Raw genomic sequence first — 17824 nt, forward strand, 5'->3', positions numbered from 1 at the left:
AAATTACTATTAAAATTTTTTGCTGTTAATTTTAACACTAGTACACCAATCCCATTGAACCTGTGGTAGAGGTTTTCATAGTCATCTGTCATTTCTAATTATTTCTCTTTTGGGGAACTTGAGCTTTGACTTTTTTTTTTTTTAATTACAAACAGGAAAAAATAATACCCATTTTGGTACCCCAAAAAAGAATTTTTGTCTTGTGATTCATTGAAAATGAAAACCTCAGGACTTTTCCTTACTTCTCTCAGTGGAAAATTAGTCAGGATTTTTGCAGAACTATTTGCCCTTTAATATGATACTTTACCTAGTTTATTTACTAATAAGCATCTAATTTCTCAGCTGGAACATTCTCCAGCATTACTTGCTGACCTCAGAGAACGGTAGTGGGGAAAGTAAATGAAAGACTAGTTTTAGTATCAAAAGGTTGCTTGGGGGTGGGGAAGTGTTGGGCAATAGTGAATTAAAGGTGTAGCCTGTGATAGAGCCCTAATGAGACCTGAAGGGAACTGAGGGACTGTGAAGATAGAGGGGGTTAAAGGTCGTGGAGACTGAATTAAAGATAAAGTAGTAGGGGGCACAGCAGAAACAAATCTTGACTAGTATCCATGAGGATGTGGGTTCGATCCATGGCCTTGTTCAGTGGGGTTGGGGATCTGGTGTTGCCCTGAGCTGTGGTGTAGCTTGAAGACAGGGCTTGAATCCTGTGTTGCTGTGGGCTGTGGTGCAGGCCAGCAGCTATAGCTGCATGTTAAAATCTTAAATCTAATGTTTAAGATTCTAACCTTAAACACAAGACAACATCTTTAGAATCAGTTTCTGCTGTGCCTTTCCTTACCATAGCAGATTTACAACATGCCCTGAATGGTCTGTCTCCATAAATCTCTAAAACTCCAATAGCAGTAGGTGGGTAATTTAGTATGAACCTTCTAGCAGAGAAGGTTTTAAGGAATCATTTACTCTAGGTCAGTGCACTTGTGAGGCGTAGAGACATTAAATAACTTTTCTTTGGTTACATAACTTGTCAATTGGAGAGTAGGGCTAGAAACCGTAGTTTCCCATTTTTGGTCCATTCTACCAATTATTTGTCTTTTTAAAAGCATCAAGTACCTTTCTTTTAAATTAGTCACCTCTTGAAAGAGTATATAGAGGCAGTACCCAGGATGTCAGAGGCATACAACTCCAAACAAACAAGTATATGACTCAACATCTAGGGGAAGGAGAGTGGTGTCAAAGCTCACTCTTGCTTGCTACATTCGGTTTATATTCTGGGATTGCTTGGTCTTTACTGCAGTCAGTCTTGCTGTGCCTGGTTAGAGCTGACTGCCTATTACTGAGCATTTCCATTTATAAGCATTTGAGGAACCCCCAGAGCAGTACTTGTTATACCCTGCTGTTCACACAGGTCATCTGGATATCTTGTTAAAATGCTGTCTCTGTTATAGTGCACTGGGAGTTGAGTCAAAGATTGTGCATTTCTAACAAGCTCCTATGTATTGTGCTTGTTTCTGGTCCAAATACTATATTTTGAGTAGAAAATGCCCAAAGACTTCTGGGAAACATAGCATGAAAGTCATTTAAAGAGTTCTTTTGTGGCACAGTGGGTTAAAGGATCCAGTGTTGTCACTGCAGCAGTCTGGGTCTCTGCTGTGGCATGGGGTTGATCCCTGGCCCAGGGACTTCCACATGCTGTGGATCTGTCTCCCCCCATGGGGGGGGGATTTAATAGGTTATTAGCTCTATTTTAGTTTCTTGAATCTATTAGATTTTATTCGGACCTGTTGTGAGATCCAGGAGTATACAGTAATAATGTGTAGTGGTTCCAGGTCGTACATATCAGAGCTTTAGCTGAAGCACATCCAGACCTGTTAACTCATGCTCTACTTTCTAGTCAACAGCTAGCCTCCCTAGGGAAAGGAATCAATTGTGTATAACTGACAGTACTAGCCTGACATTCCTCTTAGTTGTTCTCCCCCCTTTCTTCCCTCCAATTGATATCAAATTGCTTTGAAGAAATGAGAGTGCCTTTAAAAAAGTCTGTGAGTACCTCTCTTCTAGATCACCAACTTTGAATATTTTATATACTATTTGCTGGAAGGGGGTAGAGTACTTTTTCTCGTGCTATGAAAATCAGCCCTATCCCACACCTAAATAATATTATGAACTGATGTAAACCAAGGAAATAATGATTAAGTTATCTATTCTTGTGATAAAATGGTGTTCTTTTTAAATTCATTTGAAAAATTTTTTTTTTTTTTTGTCTTTTTCTAGGGCTGCTCCCGCAGCATATGGAGGTTCCCAGGCTAGGGGTCTAATTGGAGCTGTAGCCGCCGGCCTGCGTCACAGCAAGGTGGGATCCAAGCTGTGTTTACAACCTACACCATAGCTCATGCCAAGGCTTCATCCTTAACCCATTAAGCGAGGCCAGGGATAGAACCCACCAACCTCATGGCTGCTAGTTGGACTTGTTTCTCTTGCGCCATGACAGGAACCCCGTATTCCTAACCAGCATACCTAGTAATTCGGAATGGTCCCAAGTATTTCTTTGCCCTTGTTTAAACCCTCTCTGTTTCTCAGTGGGCTCTGAGAAATTAATTAGGTGGCTTTCTCAGGCTCCTAGAACTTTAAGTTTTGGTCTTCCTTCTGGTTTTTTGTTAAATTGATAGAGCATTCTTTTTCTCTTGCTTTCTTCTTACCCAGAGTGAACACAAATGGATCAGATGACCTTGAGGATGCAGGGTCTAGCGACAGTAGGAGGGTCAATGGGAATAATTCTCCTTCACTCTCAAATGGCGGTTTTAAACCTTCTAGGCCTCCAAGACCTTCACGACCACCTCCACCTACCCCACGTAGACCAGGTGTGTATTCCAGCCATACACTAGGGATGTAGCTCTTAGTACTGTGATTGTAAATAATATTCTCTCTGGGATTTGATTATCAGGTAAGTGTTAGGAGACCCTTTTAGGTTAGTTTTCTAGCTGTATTTTTACAGTTAAGATTTTGGCCAAGAAGAATGATCTTTCTGTAATAATCAAGATGTGCTTTCTGTAATAATCAAGTAATCAAAAATCTAAGTTTTTCTGCCCAGAGTGGCAGAAAAGTTATTGAGGCAGGTGCTCTACTGAGAATGAAAATCACATGTGTGCTATATAAAAGTATAGGGAGTACAGATAAGATTACAACTTTTTTCAGGGTTTGCAACATAAGCATTTCATAGTCAAGGATCTGGCTGCTTATTCTCATTATATCCTTTAAAAAGCCAGTCAATAAATGGCAAGTAACCCAACAATGCTAAATGATATTCAGATATTGAAGCAAAAATTATATAAGTAAACATTTTTCATGTAATAAAAATGTAGACATCTCTAATTAGAATATTTAATGTTCTGATTAACGAGAATAAATCCTTAATTCTTTTTTTTTTAACTTCCATGTGTTAGTATGTGGACAGGAAATATAAAATAATTCAAGTAGTATTAGAAAAGCAAATTGTCCACAAATGATTTTATTTAATGACTTGTTTATTAAATTATAGTTGATTTACAGTGTTCCTTCAATTTCTGCTATACACCAAAGTGATCCAGTCGTACATATATATATATATATATATATATATATATTTTTTTTTTTTTTTTTTTTTTTTTTTAAATACTGAGTTCCATCATGTTCTAACCCAAGAGGTTGGACATAGTTCCCCATGCTATATAGTAGGACCCATTGCTTACCATTCCATATGTAATAGTTTGCATCTGCCAACCCCAAACTCCTCATCTATCCCACTCCTTCCCCCTTCCCCTAGTCACTTTGTGTTTAGTTATACATCTTGCCCTTTTTTCTGTAGATTATCACGTTAACAGTATATTCCAAGTCCTTAAGTTTATGTATTACTTTGTCATAATATTGATGACTTCCTCCAGGAATTGTTTTGTCAACAAGTATTTCCTGAAGCTATAATATGTAATTAAGCAATAATATCCCTATAGTTACATAAGTTATGTATCACTATATATAATAGTTATTATCAGTCAAATCTTCCATATTATAGGTAACAATAGTTGGTCAGATATCTGTAGGGTTTCAGACCTGTTTTAAGAGTATGAAAAATTACTAAATGAACCTATACCAAGGGACATGAACACTTTTCTAAAAGTTTATTTCCTTTGGCATCAGGAAATGAGAATCTGTACGTGCTTCAAAATTATAATGAAACACAGGGTAGACAGGATCTAAAAAGTGGTAAACAGGCTTACTAGGTGGGACCATTGGCTATCTCCTATTATTTATCTTTTTTAAGTGATTTTTACTGGCATATCCATACTTTAAGTTGTGTATTTGTCAGCTACCTTTTTATTTTTTAAGTCAATATTCTATCCTAAATTTAGATTTCTGAAAATTTTTCTGTTTTTCTCAAATTTTAAAGCATCTGTCAATGGCTCACCTTCTGCCACTTCTGAAAGTGATGGCTCTAGTACAGGCTCTCTGCCACCAACGAATACAAATTCAAATACATCTGAAGGAGCAACATCTGGATTAATAATTCCTCTTACTATTTCTGGAGGCTCAGGCCCTAGGCCATTAAATCCTGTACCTCAAGCTCCCCTTCCACCTGGGTGAGTAATTGTTTTTGTTAACATTTGTTTTCTGGAGTTCCCATTATAGCTCAGTGGTAACAAGCCTGACTAGTATCTGTAAGGGTGCCAGTTCAATCTCTGGCCCAGATCAGTGGGTTAAGGATCTGGTGTTGCTGTTGAGCTGTGGTATAGGTCACAGATGTGTTTTGAATCTGGCATTGCTGTGGCTGTGGTATAGGCTGGCAGCTGTAGCTCCAATTCAGCCCCTAGCCAGGGGACTTCCATATGCCACAGGTGCGGCCCTAAAAATGAAACAAAACCAAAAACATTTGTATTCTTCATTTTTATTTTTGGTTGCACTCGTGTCATACGTAAGTTTCAGGGCCGGTAGTCGAACCTGTGCCAGAGCTGTGACCCAAGCCACTGTAGTGACAAAACCAGTTCCTTGTTGAACCACGCTGAACTCCATTCTTTAAAAAGCTGTTCTGATTTGCGTATGTGGAGTGGGGTATTGTCTAGAGTCAAACTGAACAAAAAAAAATACTTTTGAAATTTCTCCCTCATTTCCATAGCAAAGTGGAAGAAAAAAAAATTTTTTTTAAACTGAAGAACTCTGAGGTATTAAAAAAATAACTAAGGCCAAGTAATAAAATATTCACCTAGTTCAAATTGCCATTTCTGGCGTTCACGTTGTGGCTCAGTAGGAACCATGAGGTTGTGGGTTCCATCCCTGGCCTTGCTTAGTGGGTTAAGGATCCCATGTTGCTATGAGCTGTGAAGTAGGTCGCAGACGCGGCTCGGATCCCAAATTTCTGTGGCTGTGGCTGTGGTGTAGGCCAGCGGCTACACCTCTGATATTAGACCCCTAGGTGGGAATCTCCATTATGCCATGGGTGCGGCCCTAGAAAAGACAAAAAAGACAAAAAAAAAAAAAAAAGACAAATTGCCATTTCTTTGAAGGAGAAAAAGATTACATAAAATTTTTTTTCCCATCGTAAAGTCATATGTAGCAAAGTAAGAATAATTTAGGAAACAAAATTAATACTCAGTCTTTAAACATCTACTGGATATTTAAAAAATTATTATTTTTGTATACACACACTTTGTGGCATTCAGACTATTCCAGTGCTCAGAATGCTAATCAAATCAATTGATTAGGTGATGAATTGATAAACTTTAATGATGAGGATTTTATTGTTAAACAGTCTGTATTACTTATGTGGGTAGTTAAGCCATTTTCCTTTTTGAAAGCCCTACATGGGAAGCCAGATCAGAATGTTGTTTGTGCAAGGGATATTAGCAAAGAGAATCTGGGTAGGTGCTCTGAAGTAATTGGTTCTTCTGAACTATCTTGATTTATTCTTATGGTTTTCACTTTAAGAATAAACCTACCAAGGAAATGAGAATACTCAGATTGACTTTGTCCATGGGACTATGCAGGGGCACATCTGCTCAAGTCTTATTCTTTGATTTCAGCTTTTCTAGAATGGTAACTGTCCTTTGCCCTTCAGTTAACAGTTCAGTCTGTCTTCAGATTTCATAACATTAATTAGTTTTCTTTTACACTCAAGTCCTCTGTATAATCTGATCAGATTGAGATGGATTTTGTCTTCATAGTTCATTGCCTCAAGCCTTTTTAGAAATGTAAGACATCTGCTAGAGCAGGACTTCTGTAGGAGAAATCTTACTTATTCACTGTGTGTCATCCTTGGGATAGTATTTCTTGATTTTATTCCTAATTTTTTAAATTCTGATAATCTGCTGTGTATACTGACATGCTTACTTGTCCCAAGTTCTGTAATACCATATAAGAGAAAAAAACAAAGACAGGATTAAAAGGCAGCCTTCTCATGCTTGTAGCATATTAGCCTTTTAAATTTTGTGTTTAAGTTGGGAGCAGAGAGTGGACCAGCATGGACGAGTTTACTATGTAGATCATATTGAAAAGAGAACTACTTGGGATAGACCAGAACCTCTACCTCCTGGGTAAGTATCTGAATTAAAGAAGAAAAAAAGTATTTACTATAGAAATATATCTGTATGAAATCTTCCCTACCTTTCTACTTTTCCTCTTCTTGTTGGTCTTTTCTCTGTCTACTTTGTTTTGTGATAGATGCCGACTGGGGAGAAGAGAGTCAAGGAATTGATTGACCATGATGAATGACTTATTTTCACTCATTTCTGACTTTCATGGGTTTTGCTACTTCTAAGTTTTCCTTTGTGAACTTTTACCTGTCTCAGACCATAGAGTTATAAGATAGTTTCTTTTAACCGAATAAGAATTATAGGTTCTGTCATATATATTAAGGTAAAATTCTTAAAATAAAAAATTCATATATGTTAGTGAAATGACTGCAAGATAGTTTGGGATAATTAGTAAAATGGGGATATGTAAATCCATGGTGTTAAGCATTTAACATTTATATAAAATAATTGTAAGTAAAAACTGTAAGAAAAAAATTTTATTCAAGAGTAGTCAGTAGCATGGAGTTCCTGTCATGGCTCAGCAGAAATAAATCCAGCTAGGAACCATGAGGTTGCACGTTCAATCCCTGGTCTATCTCAGTGGGTTAAAGATCTGACGTTTCTGAGAGCTGTGGTGTAGGTCACAGGCGTGGCTCAGACCTGGCATTGCTATGGCTATGGCGTAGGCCGGCAGCAACAACTCCAATTCGACCCCTAGCCTGGGAACCTCTGTATGCCATGGGTGTGGCCTTAAGAAGGAAAAAAGAAAAAAAAGTATTCAGTAGCAAATGGGGAAATATTTAATCATGCTAATAATCTTTTTTATTTCTGTCTTTGTCTTTTTTGGGCTGCACCCGCGGCGTATGGAGGTTCCCAGGCTAGGGGTCTAATCAGAGCTGTAGACGCCGGCCACAGCAATGCCAGATCTGAGCTGAGTCTGCAACCTACACCACAGCTTATGGCAATGCTGAATCCTTAACCCACTGAGTGAGGCCAGGGATCCAACCTGCAACCCCATGGTTCCTATTCGGATTCGTTTACCACTGAGCCACGACGGGAACTTCTAATCGTGCTAATAATCTTAAATAGACACCTGAAGGGTAGTTTTTACTTGTTAAATTAGCAGATAAGCCATGAGCTGTGGTGTAGGCCACGGACGTGGCTCAGATCCAGGATTGCTGTGGCCCTGGTGTAGGCCAGCGGCTACAGCTCCGATTTGACCCCTAGCCTGGGAACCTCCATGTGCCACGGGAGCGTCCCTAGAAAAGGCAAAAAGACAAACAAAACAAAACAGATAATATCCAGTATTTGTGAGATTGTGGAGGAATGTTACCTTATAACATTGTTGGTGGTAGTATAAATTAGCTAAAGCCCTCGGAAAATATATATAACCATAGTAATACACATACTCTTAGTAAAACCTTCTCCAGAAATTCTAAACAGACAATGCAAAGGAACAAAATATCTTTGATATATAAAAGTATTTATTAATTTACTACAGTTGGCCTTTTGTGTGCATGGGTCGAAAATATTGGGGGGAAGAAATTCCAGGTGGTTCCTAAAAACAAAACTTGAATTTGCCCATACAGGCAGTTATTTACATAGCATTTACATTGTGTTAGGTATTGTAAGTAATGTAGGATTATCTAAAGTATAGAAGGGGGGAGTTCCTGTCATGGCTCAGCGGAAAAGAATCTGACTAGTATCCTTGAGGCTGCATGTTCCATCCCTGGCCTCACTCAGACTTAAGGACCCAGAATTGCCGTGAGCTGTGGTGTAGGTCACAGGTATGGCTGAGATCTGGCATTACTGCGTCTCTGGTGTAGATTGCCAGTTGTAGCTCTGATTTGACCCCTATCCTGGGAACCTCCATATGCCATGGGTGACCCTAAAAAGAAAACCCCCCAAACCCAAATAAAGTATATGAGGGGATATGTGGAGGTTGTGCCTATTTATATGCAAATACTATACCATTTTTAATAAGGAACCTGAGTATCCAAGGAGTATCCTGAAACCTATTCTGTATTTATAATATTAGAGTAGTAGAAATAACCCTAAGCAATCAACCAGGTAGAAATCACCAAATTATTTTATCAGTGTTTGTTTACTTAGTGTTATGTACCCAGTTGAAAGATAAATAAGATCTATTCTTGTGAAAATGTGTTTTTTTTAAATCTGTGAAAAGCTATATATATTCCTGTTAGGATTGCAAGTCAAAAGACCATTTGACAGAAAATGAGAGCATTTCTCTTCATTTTTTTAAATTACTGGATGAATGTTATTATTTATAGTTGTACAACAATCATCACGATCAAATTTTATAGCATTTCCTTCCCAAAACTCCAGTGCATCCCCATATCCCCCAACCTGCCTCATTTGGAAACCATAAGTTTTCAAAGTCTGTTAGTTAAGTATCTGTTCTGCAGAGAAGCTCATTGTGTCCTTTAGGTCTTGTCTGTTCTCCCTCTAGCTGCTTTAGATGTTAAGTTAGATCGTTTATTTGAGCTCTTTCTTATTTCCTGAGGTAGGCTTATGTTGGTATAAACTTCCCTCTTAGAACTAGTTTTGCTGCATCCTATAGGTTTTGGAGTATTGTATTTTTGTTGTCATTTGCTTCTAGGGTATTTTTAAATTTCCTCTTTGATTTCTTCAGTGATCCATTGGTTGTTTAGTAGCATGTTGTTTAGTTTCCCCGTGTTCATGTTTTTTGTGGTTTATTTCTTGTTGATTTCTAGTCATATAGCATACAGCCTTGTGATTGGAAAAGATGCTCGATAGATTTCAATTAAAGTTACTGAGGCTTGATTTGTGGCCCAGAATGTGATCAATCCTAGAGAATGTTCCATGTGCACTTGAGAATAATGTTTATTATGCTGCTTTTGGATGGAATATCCTATAAATATCTATTAAGTCCATCTGGTCTAATGCTTCATTTAGGGCATGTGTTTCCTTGTTGATTTTCTGTCTGGATGATCTGTCCATTGCTGTAAGTGCTTTGTTAAAGTCCCCTGCTATTATTGTGTTATTGTCAATTTCTCCTTTTAAGGTTGTTAGCAGTTACCTTACATATTGAGGTGATCCTATGTTGGGTGCATATATATTTACAATTGTTATATCATCTTCTTGGATTGATCCTTTGATCATTATTAACGTTCTTCCTTATCTCTTATAATATTCTTTATTTTAAGGTTTGTTTTGTCTGACATGAGTATTGCTACTCCAGCTTTCTTTTGTTTCCATTTGCATGGAATGTTTTCTTCTGTCCTCTCACGTTCAATTTGTATGTGTCCCTAGAAGTGAAGTGGGTCTCTTGAAGACAGCATAATATATGGGTCTTGTTTTTGTATCCACTCAGCCAGTCTATGTCTTTTGGTTGGGCATTTAGTCCATTTACTTTTAAGGTAATTATTGATGTGTGTGTTCGTATTGCCATTTTATTAACTGTTTTAGTTTTGCTTTTGTTGCTCTTTTTCCTTCCCTTCTTTTGTTCTCGCCTCTTGTGGTTTGATGACTATCTTTAGTGTTGTATTTGAGTTAATTTTTCTTATTTGTGTGCGTATCAATTGTAGATTTTTGGTTTTCAGTTACCCTGAACTTTTGATATCCTGTATATATACAGGGTTGTATTAAGTTGTTGGTCTCTTAATTGCAAGTGCATCTCCAGTGTCCTGCATTTGTACCCTTCTTTTTTCATGATTTCTGATTTTGATAACATATTTGTGTGTGGATGATTTCCTATCTTTGCTGTAATATGCCTTTATTGGTGAGCCTTGTCATTTGTGGTATTTTTGTTTCTAATTGTGGCCTTTTTCTTTTCTGCCTAGAGAAGTTCCTTTAGTATTTGTCGAAAAGCTGGTTTAGTGTTGCTGAATTCTCTTAGCTTTTGCTTATGTGTAAAGCTTTTTGTTTCTCCTTCAGATCTGAATGAGAGTCTTGCTGGGTAAAGTAATTTTGGTTGGAGGTTTTTCCCTTTCATCATGTTAAGTATATTGTGTCACACCTTTGGCCTGCAGAGTTTCAGCTGAAAAATCTGCTGATAACCTTATCGGGATTCCCTTGTATGTTGTTTCTTTTCCCTAGCTGCTTTCAATATTTTCTCTTTGTCTTTAATTTTGGTCAGTTTGATTAAGATGTGTCTCGGGGTGTTCCTCCTTGGGTTTATTTTACATGGTACTTGTGCTTCCTAGATTTGAGTGAGTGGTTCCTTTCCCATGTTAGAGAAGTTTTTGGATATTAGCTCTTCGAATATTTTTTCTGTCCCTTTCTCTCTCTATTCTTCTGGCACCCCTATAATATGGATGCTGGTGTGTTTAACATTGTCCCAGAATTCTTCAATACTGTCTTCATTTCTTTTAAGTCTTTTTTCTCTTTTCTGTTCTGCATTGTGATATGCACTAGTCTGTCTTCCACCTCCCTTATTCGTTTTTCTGCCTCCTGTATTCTGCTGTTGGTTGCTACTAATGAATTTATTTCAGTTATTGTATTTTGCGTCTCTGCTTGCTTAGGTTTTAAATCTTGTATTTCTTTGCTCAGTGTTTGCTGTAAATTATCAATCTTGCCTCCAGTTTATTTCCAGTGTCTTGCATCATCTTCAGCATCCTCAGTCTAAAGTCTTTTTCCTGGAGGCTGATAATCTCAAGATCAGTTAGCTATTTTTCTGGGGTTTTTTCTTGCTCCCTTATCTGAGTTATAGTTCTTTGCTTTTTCATTTTTGTAAGTTTTTGGTGTGGTGTCCATTTTGCAGACAGTAGAGTTATAGCCTCTCTTACCTTTGATGTCTGCCCCCCTTGTGGCTGAAGTTGGTACAGAGGCTTGCTGTAGGCTTCCTGATGGGAGGGACTGGTGCCTGCCCACTGGTAGGTGGTGCTGATTCCTATCCTTCTGGTGGATGAGGCTTTGTCTCTGAGTGAGATTAGAGAGGCCCGTGTGCCTGGGGGGGCGGGGTTCTTCAGGCAGCCTGTTTACTGATGGGTGGGGGCCTGATCCCACTCGGGTTATTGTTTGGCCTGGTGCTTCTCAGCACTGATGGGTGGGGCCAGATTTTTCCAAATTGGCCACCTCTAGAGGAACACTCACTGATGAATATTCCCAAGAGCTTTGTCTGCAGTGTCCTTCCCCCAGATGGAGCCACAGTCACTCCCTGTTTTCCCAGGAGCTCCTCTAAGAACTGTAATCAGGTCTGACCCAGATTCCAATAGAGCCTCTGCTTTGCCCTGGGACCCAGTGCACCTGAAAGCCTGTGTGCACCTTTGAAGAATGGGGTCTCCGTTTCCCCCACTTCCGTGGAGCTCCTGCACACACACCCCACTGGCCTTCAATGCCAGATTCTCTGGAGTCTCTCTCCCAATGCCAGATCCCCAGGCTTGGGGATTTGATGTGAGGCTCAGAACTCTCACTCCTATAGGTGAGTCTCTGTGATACTTTCCAGTCTGTGGGCCTCCCACCCAGCAGATATGGGGTCGCTAATATCACATAATCGCCCCTTGTACCTCTTGATGTGGCTTTCTGTTTGTTTTCTGGAGTAGGGTATCTTTTTTTGAAAGTTTCTAGTCCACCTGGTTGAAGGTCTTTCATCATTTGGTTGTAATTTTGTTGTTTTTTTATGAGAGAAGGTGAGCTTCAGTACTTCTATTCCAGCATCTTAATCCCCCATCAGCCTTGCCTTTTCATCATTGTCTTCTTCTATAGCTTTTGTCTTAATGACTGTTTAAAACTTACTCCATTAAATATGTTGTGTTTCAAAAACCTAACTGATACCTCTTAACTTTTAAGAAAAATTTTTAGAAACATTCCTCTTACGTTTGCTTATGGAGTCCATTTAAAAATATGTAAAAGACCTTGGAGTTCCCGTTGTGGTGCAGTGATTAATGAATCCGACTAGGAACCGTGAGGTTGCGGGTTCGATCCCTGGCCTTGCTCAGTGGGTTAACGATCTGGCATTACCGTGAGCTATGGTGTAGGTCACAGATGTGGCTCGGATCCCACGTTGCTGTGGCTCTGGTGTAGACTGGTGGCTACAGCTCTGATTAGACCCCTAGCCTGGGAACTCCATATGCCACGGGAGCGGCCCTAGGAAAAAATAAATAAATAAAAAGATAAAAAAAATATATAAAAGACCTCAGATAAATCAAAAGTAATTTTGAAAGGTAAAATTTTACCAAACCTGTACCAGGGATAAAATGAAGTCCAGTTTAATTCTTATCTATTTCACAATTATGTACTGAATCTGGTTGTTTTTGTCCTGATTTAGCTGGGAACGACGGGTTGACAACATGGGACGTATTTATTATGTTGACCATTTCACAAGAACTACGACTTGGCAGAGGCCAACATTGGAATCCGTCCGGAACTATGAACAATGGCAGCTCCAACGTAGTCAACTTCAAGGAGCTATGCAGCAGTTTAACCAGAGATTTATTTATGGGGTGAGCATATGTACTTGCATTAAAAAACTTAGTATTTGATTTTTTTTTTGTTTTCAGTATTTTGTGATTTTTATTTTTTCCATTATAGTTGATTTACAGTGTTCTGTCAGTTTCTACTGTACAGCACCGTGACACAATCAGATAGATTTTTTTTTCTCACATTATCCTCCATCATGTTCCATCACAAATTCACTGTGCTATATATAGCAGGATACCATTGCTATCAAAGTGTTTGATTTTTAACCTTCTACATATGAGAAATAATGCACTAAAAGTAGGTAGAAATACGATGGCAACCCAGTTGTTTGCTGCTGATATTGTTTTTATTTATTTATTTTTTGTCTTTTTTTTTTTTTTTGCTATTTCTTTGGGCTGCTCCCGCGGCATATGGAGATTCCCAGGCTAGGGGTCTAATCGGAGCTGTAGCCGCCAGCCTACACCAGGGCCACAGCAACGCGGGATCCGAGCCGCATCTGCAACCTACACCACAGCTCACAGCAACGCTGGATCGTTAACCCACTGAGCAAGGGCAGGGACCAAACCCGCAACCTCATGGTTCCTAGTCGGATTTGTTAACCACTGCGCCACGACGGGAACTCCTGATATTATTTTTAGACCTTGTCCTGTGTATTCTGTGTAGGTGATTTATTCTTTGATTTTAAAAATTTCCTAAAGTTCAACCTTCTTTGCTTTGTTACTGTCAAAAACAAGAAGTTAGGACAACTCAAAATTTGTTTAGAAAAGAATAGTAAAAATAAATCCAAGCAGTTTGAAAAGAATTAAAACAGTTCTGAATTTAATACTGTCTAACTTAGCAGAACATTAGACTGCTTGGGTCTAATTAGCACCTGACTCAAGTGGTCATTCAGAACTGATGATAGAATTGAACCCTTTTGTAACACATATCGTTTATGCAATAAATTACTTGGTGTTCCGGGTGTCTAAAGAAATTCAGTTCCTTATAGGATAATGTCAAATATATTAATATTTGAAGCCATGTTATCTTTGGTATCAAAACATCTTGGAGTTCCCACTGTGGTGCAGCAGGAACGAACTCGACTAGAAAACATGAGGTTGTGGGTTCGATCTCTGGCCTCTATCGGTGGGTTAAGGATCCAACATTGCCATGAGCTGTGGTATAGGTCACAGACGCGGCTCGGATCTGTTGGTGTAGTGGCTGTGGCGTAGGCTGGCAGCTGTAGCTCCTATTAGACCCCTAAGCCTGGTAATGTCCAGATGCTGTGAGTGTGGCCTAAAAAAGCAAAAAAAAAAAAAAAATCTCCTTTCTGGAAATGAAGTTTTATACATTTTCCTTTAGAGTAAGATTTATCTATTTATTCATTCATTCATTCATTATTCAGACACTTATGTTGCTTCCCTATCTTGGCTGTTGTTGCTATGAACATTGTGCATGTATCTTTTTGAATTAGTGTTTTTGTTTTCATCAGATACATACACCCAGGAGTGGAATTGCTGGATGATGTGGTAGTTCTATTTTTAGTGGGGGGTTTTTTCATCTTTTTGTCTTTTTAGGGCCGCACTCTCAACATATGGAGGTTCCCAGGCTAGGGGTCCAATCAGAGCTGTAGCCGCTGTCCTCTGCCAGAGCCATAGCAACTTGGGATCCAAGCCGTGACTGCAACCTACACCACATCTCATGGCAATGCTGGATCCTTAACGCACTGAGCCAGGCCAGGGATTGAACCCGTGCCTTCATGGATGCTAGTCGGGTTCACTAAGCACTGAGCCATGATGGGAACTCCCTCTATTTTTAGTTTTAGGTTTTTTTTTTTTTTTTTGGTTGTTGTTGTTGTTGCTATTTCTTGGGCCGCTCCCACGGCATATGGAGGTTCCCAGGCTAGGGGCTGAATCAGAGCTGTAGCCACCGGCCTACGCCAGAGCCACAGCAATGCGGGATCCGAGCCGCGTCTGCAACCTACACCACAGCTCACGGCAACGCCGGATCGTCAACCCACTGAGCAAGGGCAGGGACCGAACCCGCAACCTCATGGTTCCTAGTCGGATTCGTTAACCACTGCGCCAGGACGGGAACTCCTATTTTTAGTTTTAGTTTTTTAAGGAACTCTGTACTTCACCAATTTACATTTCTATTAGTAGTGTGTAGGATTCCCTTTTTCTCTACATCCTTACCAACATTTGTTATTTTGGGTTTTTTTGATGATAACCATTCTGATAAACATGAGGTGATATCTCATTGTGGGTTTTGTTTTTTTTTGGGGGGGGGTGCACCCACAGCATGTGGAAGTTTCCTGGCCTAGGGTCATATAGGCACCAGAGCATCGACCAGAGGCATAGCAGGAAAAAGTCATTTGGTGTTGCTGAGAAAGTCTGTTCTATTGGTTATATGAAGTGGCCTTTGTTCTGACCCTGGTTACAGGGCTGTAGATACTCACACAGCATTTTATTTTATTTATTTTATTATTTTTGCTTTTTAGGGTTGCACCTGCAGCATATGGAAGTTCCCAGGCTAGGGGTTGAATTGAAACTACAGCTGCCGGCCTTTACCACAGCCACAGCAACTGGGGATACAAGCTGTGTCTACAACCTACACCACAACTCATGCCAAGGCTGGATCCTTAATCTGCTGAGCGAGGCCTGGGATCGAACCTGCATCTTCATAAGTACTAGTTAGATTCGTTTGCACTGAGCCACGACGGGAACTCCAGCAATGCTGGATCTTTAACTCACTGCACTACAAGGGAATTTCCAGCAAGACCAGTTCTCTGCAGGTCTGTCATCCAAGAGCTTTTAAATCAGAAATGCAGTATTTCTCATGTGCTTTAAAATTTAGTCTGTTAACTCAGCTTTTCTAATAAGTTAGTGATATGAAAAAAAAAGAGACACTGTAAGATCTGCTGTAGATTTAGATTTAAGAGACTAAACCAAATGCAATGTGATGACTTTAATTGGATTCTGATTTAACCCACCAAGCAATCAAGCATTTAATTAGAGATTGTGTACTAGGTAATAAAACTAGCATAGATTCTTTGCTAGGTGTGATAATGATATTGTGATTGTGTAAGGAAATGTTCATAAATTTTAGAAAGGCATCTAAGATACATAGGAATGAAATGATGACTGATTTTTGCCTTAGCAAACAATGTGGGACAAAAATAAAGAAATGTGCTAGTTGAATCTTGGTGCTGGGTATGTGGAACATACCGTCTTATTTTACTTTTTTTGTTATATTTTATTGTATTTACAATTTGTGTTTTTTAGACTCCACATACATGTTTTATCATATAGTATTTGTCTTTCTCTGTATGACATTTTAATTTAGCATAGTGCCCTCCAATCCCATCCATATTGTCTTGGCATAAGTGACAAAATTTCATTCATTTTTAAGGCTGAGTTGTATTCCAGTAGTAGGTCTTCCTTATCTATTTACTTGGGTTTTTTTAAAATTTGATTTTTATTTTATATAGGTGGTTTCAGGTGTATAGCAAAGTGATTCATAAATATAACTTTTTAATCTGATTTTTTACTTCGGCTGTGGTGTGCATTAGCGTGATGTGGGATCTCAGTGTGTGTGTATATATATCCATTATTTTTCAGATTCTTTCCCTATATAGGTTACTACAGAATATTGAGTAGAGCTTTCTGTACTATACAGTAGGATCTTGTTGACTTTCTGTTTTATATATAGTAGTGTGTATATGTTAATTCCCAACTTGTAGTTTATCCCTTCCCACACATTTCCCCTTACATAACTCTAAGTTTGTTTTCAAAGTCTAAGTCTGTTCCTGTTTAGGTTTTTAATCTTATTTTTTTACTTTGGCTGTAGTGTGCATCAGCTTGATGTGGCATCTCAGTTCTCAGACCAGGGATTAAACTAGGGCTACAGCAGTTAAAGTGATGATTACTAACCATCATCTGTTTTTTTCCCCCAAGACTCTGCATATAAGTGATATGTGATATTTTTGTTTCTCTGTCTGATTTAGTATGATAGTCTTTAGGTCTATCCATGTTGCTGTAAATGGTATTAATTCATTCTTTTATGGCTAAGCAATATTCCAGTGTAAATATGTGCTACATTTTGAGTCCTGGTGCTGGGTATATTGGATACATTGTTTTATTTTACTTGTGTATTTTTTTCTATAATTATTTTTTCAGCAGTTAGTCTATTTTTTATTTGCTTTACTAAAGAAAGGTGCCAGAACATTTTTAAATCATGGCACAACATTGTAAATCAAGTATAATTATGAAAAAGAAAGGCTTTAGGCGTTCCCGTCGTGGCGCAGTGGTTAACGAATCCGACTAGGAACCATGAGGTTGCGGGTTTGATCCCTGCCATTGCTCAGTGGGTTAAGGATCCGGCGTTGCTGTGAGCTGTGGTGTAGGTCGCAGATGCAGCTCGGATCCCGCGTTGCGGTGGCTGTGGTGTAGGCTGGCAGCTACAGCTCCGATTGGACCCCTAGCCTGGGAACCTCCATATGCCGCAGGAGCGGCCCAAGAAATGGCAAAAAAGACAAAAAAAAAAAAAAGAAAAAAAAGAAAGGCTTTAATAAGCACATCTTACTGAGAGATCACAAAATATTCCCCATTTATTTATACGTTTAAACTAAAACACACTCATTAACCCTGCATAGTCAATATGACTTTTGACTCCTACTTGCCATTTATCTAACCAAACCTCTTCACCATTGTGATAATTTCAAACAAATTTAAGAGGTCATCTATACAGTCATCACCTCCTTCCAACTGCAGTTCCTTCCTTTGACTCACCTGACAGCCTATTTATTCTTCCTGCTCCCCCAGCTCTCTTCTCACAATTCTTTGTATATACTTTGTTTTGTATATGATCTTCTGTTAATGAGTTAGAAATACAAGATTTTTCTCAGT

At 38.9% G+C, this 17824-nt stretch overlaps 1 long non-coding RNA gene across 18 annotated transcripts in view; it reads left to right on the forward strand.

Moving 5' to 3' along the window:
* The window catches only part of LOC102165807 (E3 ubiquitin-protein ligase Itchy homolog), a 108012-nt gene that overhangs the window by 39507 nt on the left and 50681 nt on the right, over positions 1-17824 (forward strand). For 13 of the 18 annotated variants that reach the window (XR_014832176.1, XR_014832177.1, XR_014832187.1 and 10 more), the window contains 4 exons: positions 2701-2858; positions 4421-4610; positions 6462-6557; positions 12787-12961. This is a non-coding gene — a long non-coding RNA (E3 ubiquitin-protein ligase Itchy homolog). The remainder of the gene's footprint in view (positions 1-2700; positions 2859-4420; positions 4611-6461; positions 6558-12786; positions 12962-17824) is intronic. The other 5 variants (XR_014832182.1, XR_014832178.1, XR_014832190.1 and 2 more) reach the window with 1 other exon arrangement.

The sequence above is a fragment of the Sus scrofa genome, chromosome 17, assembly GCF_054392235.1.
Source record: "Sus scrofa isolate SSC_HxYL_T2T_F1_AM1 chromosome 17, Sscrofa_HxYL_maternal_Yorkshire_Landrace_v2.0, whole genome shotgun sequence".
In the NCBI taxonomy this organism is placed as follows: domain Eukaryota; kingdom Metazoa; phylum Chordata; class Mammalia; order Artiodactyla; family Suidae; genus Sus; species Sus scrofa.